Raw genomic sequence first — 11,473 nt, 5'->3', positions numbered from 1 at the left:
CTGCAAGGGAAATAGGAAATGAAGCTTCTAGGCAACAAGCCACGGACAGAGTGGCCTTTAAAGAAACAGCAGTCACGCTCCTAACAGACCTAATGGTATATAATAATAATAATAATAATAATAATAATAATAATAATAATAATAGTAATAATAATAATAATAATAATAATAATAATAATAATAAAACAGCACACACTTCTAAACTGCAGGTGAATTCCGTGGTTTAACTGAATTACATTAACATATCATGCACAGACCATTGCATATAGAGCAGTCACTGTCGCATCAATATCTAGTTGTTAACAAACTCGAACAGATGCAGCTTACTTGTTGGTCGAGCAGAAGCACCTGTAGCTAGAACCAAACTGGGAATTTTACTTTCTAAATCCGGATTCCTCCGAAACATACGGAATTGTGAAGCTAACGAAATTAAAATAATAATAATCTGGTAGGTGTCTCCCTCTAGTGGTTATATCTCAGAATGCAGATTTTGCAGAACTCCGTGCAACTCTACTTCGAATGAAAGGGAAAAAAAAAACTCTCTGAACTCCAAATCTTGTGAGGCAGATATGATCACCACTATGCACTGTGTTCCCCCCCCCCCCCCATAACAAAATAAAACTGCGCTAAAGTACAGTAATGAAATTAGTATAATTTGGGTTAAACAAGAGGCATTATATAGGCCCTTTGAGTTGAGTTGAAAATTGGACCGACGCAGGTCGTTCGGTCAATTTGACTGAACTTCCCGAGTTTTTTTTTTTTGTACTAAAGGGAAATGTGCTTTCGGCAGTTTGCAAACATATTTTTAAGGTTGTGTTAAACTTATAATCATATTAATATAATATCTAGTATTGGAGCGCTCGTGTGGATTGGTGGGTGGCGAAGAATGTGCAGGCAAACTGCATGAACTTGTTTTCGTTGAAGTGTTGTGTATAGGCCCAGACAGGGAGTACCGGACGAGAACATCTCAAGGTCGTTGAGGAACGAGAACAACAGCACGTCTATGTGGCCCGGCTTCGCGGGGAAATCCAACCACCTGACCTCAGCGATAGCGCCGACGCGGGGAGGAGATGGCCGTCGACCAATCATCTCACAATATTTTGCATGCTTTAATATTCATATTGTGTTTCTTTAAAACTGGGCAAACCGGAAGAATGTGTCGTCTTTTGGTGGTCACAAAAACGCACGAGTTTTAGTGTGAGGGACCCGGGACCCAGGCCTGTATTAGTGCGCTTTGTCAGGAATAAATAATTGGTAAATTTGGTCTAATTGATCTACTGGTCTTCTCTTTGACAGAACGAACTCGCAAAATTGTTAGGTGCGCCAGTGTGTGGATTAGGACATAGCAATTTATGTGTTAAGTGTTGATCGCAATTTGGAGTCAGATCAATAACTAGAATCCGTAACCTAACAATTTCTTGGTGACCGCGGACGTGATGTCAAGAGAAGGGTAATTGACAACTCGTGGTCTTTAGCCAAGACACCGGACAGTGTCAGGGACACTGTCTCCCGGTCGGCGAACCGTTTGGAATAAGCGCACAACGTTGAGCTGGTACGACGTCTCCTCAACCCTGAGCTCATCGCCGATAAGGTAAGCAGAATACCTGTTACTATAAGTCGAAATGCTGCAAATTGAAAGAGGAAATTTGAGAGGAGGCTGTCGTTCAGATCAAATAAGGTGTGCATGAAGTTAAGATACATACGGTGAATAAGTTTGGAACTTACGTGTGTAACGTGTACGGTAAAGTCAGGGACTTACGCGTACTAAGGATAGGTCAGGGACCTAGTGCTTCGTCGTGGCGGACAAGGGTGCGGTGACGATCGTATTCAAATAGCTGGGGTTTTTCAGAGATCCTCGAGGGGAAGTGAGGCCTCCTCAAAAAATATCCGGTGGTAACAGTTCCTCCTGTGAGAGATCAGACCGCTAAAACATCCAAAATGAACCAAATTGGGGGGAGAGTGTGTGTGCGCGCAGAGGATCCTCATGAGTGGGTGTGTATATGAGTGTGTGTGAGTGAGATGTGTGTTCTATGGAAGAAATCAGTAATGGAGAATGTTTAGGAGGCTTTTGAGCGATAATAGGGAAATTGAGAAGTGGACAATGGTGTGTTTAAGTTGGTTAGAGAAACTAAGATGAGCAAGGTGTGGCAGTAGAGAAAATAAGGCGTGTGACAGAAAGTTACTAGAACGGTGGCTTGATAGGATGAGAATAAGAGACAACAAATGTTGTGTAGAAGACATTGAAAGATGTCGAATGTGAACATGATGAAGGGCGCAACAGCAAAGTTGGCCTGCCCTTTGAGAGGTTGAGACTGATGAGCGTGCCTGCACTCGCGCGTAGTCGCGGGTCTGGGCTGTGCGCGTGGGCCTGTGCTATGCTCGTGCGGGCGGTGGGCCGGCATCATGATTGTTGCAGGAAATGGCCAGCCTGTAACCGGTCAACATTGATGCCGCGACCCCCCCTCGCACGGGGGGGGGGGGGGGGGGGGGGGGGCTATGGCCCGGGCGGGGCAGGGACAGTGTGAGTTTCTCAGTGAATGTTTGAAACGGTGAGATTGAGCGGTTGTGTGCGCGCTCGGTGTGTGCGTTTATGTGCACACCCTGTGTGGGTGCGGGCGTGTGAGGAGGAAGACGGCATGGATCAGAGAATGTTCAAGAAAGGGGGGCTCACTCGTAAATAATGATAAAGATAGGTTAGCAACATGAGCGATTTAGAGGTTCAAAAGAAAGACAATTAAAAGAAAATAACATTTTTGATTTAGACAATTGCAGGCTAACAGGAGCATGAGGAAGAAGAGCTGAGAAGCGGGATCCAATTTGATCGGGGAGATTAGAAATTCACAGCACCATATTCTAAGGCACATTTTTGAGCAAGCATGACACAGGTAATAACGTTTGAGAGGTCAAGACATAGGTCAGGGACAGATGACACAGGCCGAGGTGCAGAAAAATTAATGGATGTGTCCGCTGGTGACCACATCGGGCGGTCAGCACTACGAGCCCATGATGCTCCGTGATGTGACCGCGATGATGGAAAAGATGCCCCCACTTCACAGAGGAGGCAAGGTGTGGCTAAACAAATTTTTGGCTCTGATGAGTGGGCAGAGCTGTACACTCGGTGACATGCGCCAGATGTTGGCAGGAGCATGCTCCCTAGTGCAATTGCAGGCAATTGAGGACGCAGCAGGCACAGCGAGACTGGGGAGGGAGGTGCCCTTGCCACAAGTAGCAGCGCCCCTGTTTGAAAACATTAAATTGACTTTCCCACAACCCACCGATCTGGCCCCCACTATGTTTCCTTATGATGTGAAAATGTCACCTGCACAACATTATGTAACATGTGTGGAGAGTTGGATTGAAACCACAGGTCGCCATCCGGCTCTCACGCACGAGGCAGAGGTGCTCTTCCGAACGGCGCTGCTGGATGGACTTCCGCCAGATGTGAAGAGGCAGCTAATGTCAGATCCTGACATTCTGGTTTGTGCCGAAGAACGATTTAAACGTCATCTTTTGCATCACTGCAGAATGTTCACTGAGTCACAAGCTAAAGTTGAAAACGAGACAGACGCATTATCTAAACAGTTGTTGAAATTACAGTTGGCAAAAATGCATGGTGAAGCTAAACAGTCTAAATCACAGAAAAAGGAAATGCAAATGTCACAGGCTCTTCAGGTGGTGGGGCGCGGAAGGGGCCAGTTCCGGGGCGGATACAGAGGCCGGGGAGGGAGTGCACCTGCTTACCCGGGGAGGGCAGCATACAAACCCCATTCGCCCAACGCATGTTTCATCTGCGGCGAAACCGACCACTGGGCAAAAGAATGCCCACAGTATCGACCGCGCGGAGCCACCCGCCCACAAACGCATGGAGGTCAGTACTACCAACATGATGATCTCTGGTGTGGACAATTTGAATAGGGCTGCCCGGGGAGCCAGGAAAGCAGTGGCCCGGCGGAGCCAATGCTTCATGTGACAGTGGAAGGAAAAACCTGTGAAGATGCTGGTGGACACAGGAGCAACTTATTCATCAATAAACACTGCCCTTCCTGTATCCTCACTGTCAAAGAAAACAACAACTTTAGTCGGCTTCTCGGGACAACCACGTATTCTGCCTTTTACTAAACCACTTGAAACTGTGATCACCCGGACAGGGTGTAGACTGTGGGACAAATACATCCATTCCACAGACACTCCGATCAACTTGATGGGAAGGGACTTGCTGTCAGCCGTTCAAGCCAGAATTCTGTGTGGGCCAGAGGGAGTGATTATTCAATTTCCAGATGGTGTCAGCATCCAGTGCTCACAGCAGCTACAACAACATGGTCAGTGGCTGATGGCGCCCCTACCGGCAGAAGCAGAAACTGCAACCATCTACTGGGCCAGGCTGGAGCCAGAGACCCCTGCTGGTGGCGGTGTGTTCTCGACCTACCTACTGTGGAAGCCCTGGATCTGCTCACTGGCGCCATACCACCCACCTGTTGATCCTTTGCATTGCACTCTAATGACCGAAAAAGTGATGATTTGTTTGAAGAAATTGAAGGGCACATGTGGGATTTAACTTCATCATCCATTTTGACTGGTAAAGAGGGAGTCGCAGCGGCAACTGAATTGACATATGAACAAATGCAGTGGTTCAAAATGACAGAGAAAGGGGTGCCACACATTTCGCTGGCTCTTGCCCCAGGACACGAGGCCAGACAATTGGGCTCAATGGTCAAGCAGTTGTTGCAACAGACCGATTGGCGGAAAACTCACATTCCTAATTTGTACTGGTCTGAGTCTCAGAATGCATACCAAATTAAACAACCCATGGCAGACACAGGATTGCTGGAGATGATGTTGGTGTCCCGCACACACGGTAGGGAGTTAACTGATCATGAGGACGCTGAAGTAATGCTGGCGGCCTTGCCCGACACACTGTGGTCCCAGGGTCAATTTGATGTCGGGTTTTGTCATTCGGTGGCCCCTATTGATCTCCAAATAGATGAGACGCAGCCTATCAAACGGCCTCAATATCGTTGGCCGAAAGAGGCGGACCGAGGCATGGAAGACACTCTGTGTGGCCTCTGGGACGCAGGGGTGTTGGAAGTGTCCGACGGCCAAATCGCACTCCTTGCTGTGGCGTTACCAAACTGGGTGGAGCTTGGGTCAAGGTAGACAGGAGCTTCATTGTGCACTGAGTTTGACAGAACTGAGGAGATTTGATAAAAAATTGAATAATGCGTAGAGCTACAGAGAAAAGCATCATAGTCAGAGATTGAACAGATTTGGATAAAACAAATAGGCCAAAACGGTAAGAAACAAGAGCGAGATCTGATATTTTGGCTCGTCAGGCTTAAGAAGTAGAAGTTGAGTTAGATACATTTTAGAATAGGACATTTGGACTAAAGTGGATTCAGTCAAGAGGAAGAGGGGCATTTTGGCATTTTAACAGGGATTGACAGCAAGGGAGATTGAGGATAGAAGATCTGGACAGCAATGACGTAAATTACATTAAAAACTGCCCATTCTAGGGAGAGGGCTTGGCGCTCCCTGTGTGGAGCTGCAGCTTTGCAGAGGGGGGCAGACCGCGCGAGGGAGTGGATGAAAGGAGTGGAAATAGGTGACGATTTAAGGAAGCAGGGAGAGGTGCTGGATGGTGTGACAGGCAGGATTTTTAGGAAGAGAAAAAGGGGGGAGTGAGACTCGCCAAGAGGGGCAATAAAGAGAAGCAGACTGAGAAACATATTTGAGCTAGACAACAGGAAAAAGGAGGAGAGCCAAATGATGACGTAAAAATCCAGAGGAAATAGTCGGACCCATCTTTATTGAATTTAATTAGGATAATTAATAGAGATCGAGTTTGTAGGAGCAATCTGAGGTTATGGAGGCTCCCCTGACACGCGGGTCCCACAGTCGTCCCCCCCCAGATAGACATATATGACAATTTGCGATGAATCTGATGGGCGAGTTTATGGAAAATTGAATTGGAGATTTTACAATAGGTCATGTTGACAAGTATGTCCAAATGTGAAGAGTTACTATTAGGAGTCAATGTTTGCCTGCACACTAACATACTAACTTTGCTTAGTGTGGGAGGAGAGCTGAGTGATAGAGACGGATGTGTGTGTCTGCGAGTGTGTGGATGGGTGCGTGCGCATGTGATCATCTATGACTGTGTGTGCGCAGTATGATTGGCCAGAGAGGTCTGAAGTTGGGGTGATGTGTTTGCAATTGAGGATAAAATTCCTCTCACCTGAAGGGGTGGTACAGACTGGAGGGTCTGGAACTGGTAAGTGATGAGTTCTGACCGGAACCATGGCTCAATGATCAATCAGGGGCACCATCGACAACAAAACGGTGTGATGGAGAGGGCCCATTTCAGTGATATGGTCAGACAAGACAGAACTAATATCGAACAGCAAGACTTTGGACGATTTGACGTGTGACGACTTTGAGCTCACCCGACGGGGTGACGGACTAGGTGGACAGTGACCAATTGTTTGACGCTTGAACGTGTTTGCGACAATAGCATGCTCTGCTTTGTTTTTCTGTGTGACTTGATTTTTTTTGCAGCATCAGCCACCAGCCAAGGAGCGGATTGCGCGTTGCTTGCGTAACTTGTTTTCATTCTTGCAGGTTGTCGATTGCATTCGTGGAAAGTTTGTGTTGGATTTACAAGAATATGTTAACCCTTGCCCTTTTGGTTTTTATGATGAACTTGTTGATGACGTGGTTTTCAGGACATGATCCGCGGGCGCCAGGATTCATTTTATGACTGTTTTTATTTTGATACTTGATGTCTGTTTTTGTGTGTACAAATGTCCACTGTCAGCCGGGCTATAAGCTCACTGACAGGAGTGCGATGATTTTTGTTTGTGTTGCCGAGTGTGTGTGGTGGACAGTCAAGTTTCAAGGACTTGGGGTGATGGTCCCGGGGCCCAGATGGTAACTAGAGGTTCCGTGGGCCTGTCTACAATGAGTGTGGTGATGAGAGGGGACGCTTTGCAGGTTCCTTTTGATACGTAATGACACATTGGGTGAATGTGTCAAAGAGGAGGAGTGGTAAAATAGAAATGGGTGAGTAGGTTTCAATTTGTAATTGTGATATACAAAGATTTTTTCCAAATTCACTTGCTTTCAAGCTTTAACAGGACATGCCAGAATTCACCCAGCAGTGATGGAAGGAGCAGAGGAAGACCAGTGACATCTGGTTGTGGTGTGGAGATGACAAATTATAGGATCGCTTGCCGAAGAATGCATCAGGTATCTGTGCCCTCGTGCCTGTGGTGGTTGTCCCCATTGAAATACAGAATCTCAATTGGAACCTGGAGTCCCCACTGGCGGGGCTCCTGAAGCAAGCAAAAGAGACGTTTTGCCCCAGTGGTTGAGCGACGACGATCCAACATATATTGACACTATAGGAGTGCCCCGGGGTGTGCCAGATAAGTATAAACTCGTTAATCAAGTGTTTTCGGGATTCGAAAGTATCTTCCTATGGATCACTCCCAATAAAAATGTAGACCGTACTAATTACTTTCATTACAATGTCCAACGACTGGGTAATTATACAGCTGAATCATTCGCCGCAGTTCATGAACAATTGGCTGCAACGTCGTTAATGGCGTTCCAAAATAGAATTGCGTTGGACAGGCTATTGACTAAGGAACATGGTGTGTGTGGAATGTTTGGTGATGCATGTTGTACTTTCATCCCAAACAACACGGCACCAGGAGGCCGACTGACCAAGGTGTTGGAAGGACTAAGGACACTGAACAAAAAGATGAAAGATCATTCAGGTGTACACACCGATATTTGGTCTGATTGGATAAAAACGTTCGGAAGCTAGAAAAGCCTCATCATGTCTGTGCTTGTTGCTGAGGCTATATTTACTACAGTTATGATTTTATGCAGTTGTTATTGTATTCCATGTATTAGGTCACTCACTGTCCGGTTGATCGAGAAAACCGTTGGCCCGTTGCCACCGATGGGCCAATATACCCTGGTGACTCAACATGAGCAGCGGGGGGAAGGAAGGATCGACAGCGCGCTGGTAGCTGTTTGCTAAAGTAACGGGTGATGACCTCATAAATGAGGTCATGAGAGGGAATAAAGGGAAATGTGCTTTCGGCAGTTTGCAAACATATTTTTAAGGTTGTGTTAAACTTATCATATTAATCATATTAATATAATATCTAGTATTGGAGCACTCGTGTGGATTGGTGGGTGGCGAAGAATGTGCAGGCAAACTGCATGAACTTGTTTTCGTTGAAGTGTTGTGTATAGGCCCAGAGAGGGAGTACCGGACGAGAACATCTCAAGGTCGTTGAGGAACGAGAACAACAGCACGTCTATGTGGCCCGGCTTCGCGGGGAAATCCAACCACCTGACCTCAGCGATAGCGCCGACGCGGGGAGGAGATGGCCGTCGACCAATCATCTCACAATATTTTGCATGCTTTAATATTCATATTGTGTTTCTTTAAAACTGGGCAACCCGGAAGAATGTGTTGTCTTTTGGTGGTCACAAAAACGCACGAGTTTTAGTGTGAGGGACCCGAGACCCAGGCCTGTATTAGTGCGCTTTGTCAGGAATAAATAATTGGTAAATTTGGTCTAATTGATCTACTGGTCTTCTCTTTGACAGAACGAACTCGCAAAATTGTTAGGTGCGCCAGTGTGTGGATTAGGACATAGCAATTTATGTGTTAAGTGTTGATCGCAATTTGGAGTCAGATCAATAACTAGAATCCGTAACCTAACAGTACACAAAAAACATTTTGTGTACAAAAACAATGGCGTTGGTATCAGTTTTAAAGGTATGGAACAAGTGCAAAAATACAGAGGGTTTAATCACCATCCTAAAATATAATCATATTTTCACTAAAAAGAAAAAAACGAAAGTTATAGTTGTACAATATTATACTGCTCAATGTGTTTCCAAATTGTCTCCCAGTAGCTCAATTGTAGCATCCCAACTGGATGCGAGTGGGAAACGTGCTTGGCGGATGCGATGAAGACGTTACATCACTTGCAGTAGTGATGTGCATTCCAGTTCTTTTAAGTGAACTGAATCCTTTGAATCAGTTCACTGAAAATATTCGTTCAAACGAACGAATTCTTTTCAGTGAACGAATCACTTCCTAAAGTGATTGGTTCTTTTTTCAGTTCATACTGAAATCTACATCAACCAGTAGATGTCAGTAATGCGCATTGTAACTGGTGCCACCTCGCCATAAAACAAAACGAAGAAGAAAATGACGTAACTTCCTGTTCACGAACGAGCCGCGAATTGCATTTCCCGTTCACAACAGAACGGATCTGTGAGTGAACGAGTGAGTGAGTGAGTGAGTGAGTGAGTGAGTGAGTGAGTGAGTGAGTGAGTGAGTGAGTGAGTGAGTGAGTGAGTGAGTGAGTTGCATTTCCAGTTCATCGCGAGAACGGATCAGTGAGGCAACGAATCCTGACTTTATCGTTCGCGAACGAGTTAATGGGTGAACTGCCTTCCCGTGCATCAACGGATCAGTCAGTGAACGTGTTGCGTCTCCTGGCGTGAACTATGTAAGCCAGAATGTCGATTTACGATTTGCCATGGAAAGAAAGAACCACTAGCTGAACCACCACTTCTTTTATGCACGTTTTCTCCAAGTTAACGGCTAATTTTATTGCATGAAGGTATGCGCCGTTATGCAGCAACGGGGAGATTATGCTTCTCTTGGGGTAATCTTGATTTTATAACAGTAGTTTTTAAATAACGTGTATGCATATATACGCCTAAATATTGTTATCCAATATATCTACTGCAATTTCACATTGGATTGATGGTTTGAAATTTACTTTTAATATTATTATTTTTAATAAACATTTATGTTAAAACTTGTCTGGTGTTTTATTCCTTGTTTTTAAATTCGCCAATTAAAACATAAAAATCTGACATTTGGTTAACTGCTTTATATATATACTGCTTTATATTTTTAAATAACGTGTATGCATATATACGCCAAAATATTGTTATCCAATATATCTACTGCAATTTCACATTGGATTGCTGGTTTGAAATTTACTTTTTATTATTTTTATTTAATTATTTAAAATAAACATATATGTTAAAACGTGTCTGATGTTTTATTCCTTGTTTTTAAATTCGCCAATTAAAACATAAAAATCTGACATTTGGTTAACTGCTTTATATGACAATATGTGTTTTACGTTGTTATATGACAAATAACAAATGTCGGCATTACGGATTTTTTTTTAAACCTTTTATTCAAACACAAACACATTCGGTATAATTAACACCATCAACTACAATCCAACAAATACAAAATTAACAGTCTGCTGGCATAGTACACTAGTACAAAAGAGTGCAGACGGCAGGCAGCTATGAGGTTGAGATAGCCAACTGGTTAGTGGCACGGGCTCCCACTCAGTGCGAATCTGGTTCGAGGTCAGGTGTAAGCATGCATCTGAATAAGATTTTAGAAAAAAACAACTTTGCATTGTATACGAGTGCAAGTATTTAGTATGTGTAAATACATGAGGTGTATCATCCCCAAGTTGGCGTGAAGCTTTCATTTTTCCCTAATGAATTGGCCTGTTATTAGGTACACATGAAAATGGCGGTGTACCTAATAGAGTGTTCGAATGACGTCACAGATCAAACATCCAATCAGAAAGTGGGGGTGAGGGTGGGTGTGGCACTTTTCACTTAAACCAGGGGTGTCGACTTCCAGTCCTTGAGGGGCCACGTTCCAATATGTTTTCCAAGTTACCCTCGTTAAACACACCTGCGTGAAAAGATTTAGCCATTTTCATGTTCTGCAGGAGCTAAAAGTTTTCACGCAGGTGAGCTTAACGAGGGGATCTTGGAAAACATGTTGGAATGCGGCCCCAAGGACTAGAGCTTGACACCTGTGAACTTTGACCATGATATTTCCCTATGAAAGTGGCCTGTTATTAGGTGCACTTGAAAATGGCGGTGTACTTAATGGAGTGTCCAAGTGACGTCACAGATCAAACATCCAATCAGAAAGTGGGGGTGAGGGCGGGTGTGGCACTTTTCACTTAAACCAGGGGTGTTGACTTCCAGTCCTTGAGGGGCCACGTTCCAATATGTTTTCCAAGTTACCCTCGTTAAACACACCTGCGTGAAAAGATTTAGCCATTTTCATGTTCTGCAGGAGCTAAAACTTTTCACGCAGGTGCACTTAACGAGGGGATCTTGGAAAACATGTTGGAATGCGGCCCCAAGGACTAGAGCTTGACACCTGTGATCTTTGACCATGATATTTCCCTAAGAAAGTGGCCTGTTATTAGGGTTAAGGTTAGGGTTAGAGTTTGAAACTTTGAAACCCTAACTTTAAACACTAACTCTCTTCACCCTGCCCCCTACACTATTGGATTTCACCGCGCTTCCTAGGTAGTGGGCGTGGTCCTTTGGTTTGCTCCGCCAACGTGGGGTTGGGGCCACCTTATGTATTTACACATAAACACTTGCA

The sequence above is a fragment of the Syngnathus floridae genome, chromosome 11 (assembly GCF_059516105.1).
Source record: "Syngnathus floridae isolate MCC-2025c chromosome 11, RoL_Sflo_1.0, whole genome shotgun sequence".
In the NCBI taxonomy this organism is placed as follows: Eukaryota; Metazoa; Chordata; class Actinopteri; order Syngnathiformes; family Syngnathidae; genus Syngnathus; species Syngnathus floridae.
The sequence above is the reverse complement of the archived record's forward strand: the minus strand, read 5'-3'. Positions refer to the sequence as shown.